This window comes from Oryzias melastigma, linkage group LG7 (assembly GCF_002922805.2).
Source record: "Oryzias melastigma strain HK-1 linkage group LG7, ASM292280v2, whole genome shotgun sequence".
In the NCBI taxonomy this organism is placed as follows: domain Eukaryota; kingdom Metazoa; phylum Chordata; class Actinopteri; order Beloniformes; family Adrianichthyidae; genus Oryzias; species Oryzias melastigma.
In genome coordinates this window covers 29,248,566-29,249,835 of record NC_050518.1, presented here as the reverse complement: position 1 = coordinate 29,249,835, position 1,270 = coordinate 29,248,566, and positions in this window count along the sequence as shown.

The window sequence follows — 1,270 nt, the reverse complement described above, 5'->3', positions numbered from 1 at the left end:
AAGAAACCTTAGGGATTCCCACATGAGGGAGAGATCCCATCCCAGGACGGACAGGCGATACCAGAAGGGTTAAAGAAAAACAGTTAAGGGCCATTGTGGAGAGAATAAAACTAAGCTGATTAAAAAAGGGGCTATATCATGCCATACTCAACTCTTTCAGAGTAAACTATATCCATATATATTATCATATATTACCTTTGACACACTAGATAACTTGTTTTTTATGTTTTTTCTTTTTTCTTGTTTTTTCATTTCATGACATCATCCTAGAGCCGGCCTCGGCAGCCTGTCTGCGTTTTGCCCATGAAAACAAACATCAGAAGTTTTGCAAAGATGTACCGGTATGTATTACACTTAAAAAACTAAGGAAGTTGATTTTTCATGCTAAAGGACCTTTAAATATGAGTCTGCAGATATTTTTTTCAACTGTCTTATGGTGGAGAGTATCTAAAATCTTTTTTTTTTTTTGTGGAATAAAATTCAGGTATGAAGTAGGGCTGCCACGATTATTCGACTAATCGACGACTAATCGACTATTAAAATAGTCGACAACTATTTTGGTCGTCGAAGCGTCGTTTTTTTGTTTGTTTTTTCCTTGTTTTGATCTTAAAACTACGGTTCGCGCCTTCTATTGTGGGGGTTTTCCATTCTCTTTGTCACACATGCGCAGTGGTGCTAATCCGGTCAGTATTGACGTCACAGGAAGTTGTCGGTAGGCTCATAACAACACGCTCGCTCGAAAATGTGGGAAGCAAAAGGAAAATAAGAGGAAAAAGTGTCAAATGTAATTTCTGCAAGTCAGAACTTGTGTTCCATGAGATCACTGTGGCGATAAATGATCACCTGAAGATGAAGCATGTTGAGACAGAGTTTGATCACGCTGAACAGAGAGCTTCGTCTAGCTAAGCTAACATTGGCGCTAACACAGCTAGCGCTGCCGCGGCTGTCATTACTGCGCTGTTTGGAGATGAACCAGAAGATCTGCAGCAGATCCGTGTCTACGGCGCTTCTGTCTGCATAATGAACGTTTCATAATCTGCGCTCTTCTAACCAAACGCCGCGAGGACGGCGCGGATAATGAGTTTATACTGGAAATGAACTGCTCGTCCAAGGCTTCATTCATATTCCGCGCCGCAATCACGTCGTCCGGTTCGAAGAGCGGATTATGAAACGTTCACCGCGCAGACAGAGAGGCTGTGTGTGGGTACGGATCTGCTGCAGAGTTATGGAACGATTTAAAACTATGAGTCCCAGAAGTGAAGGAGCTCAC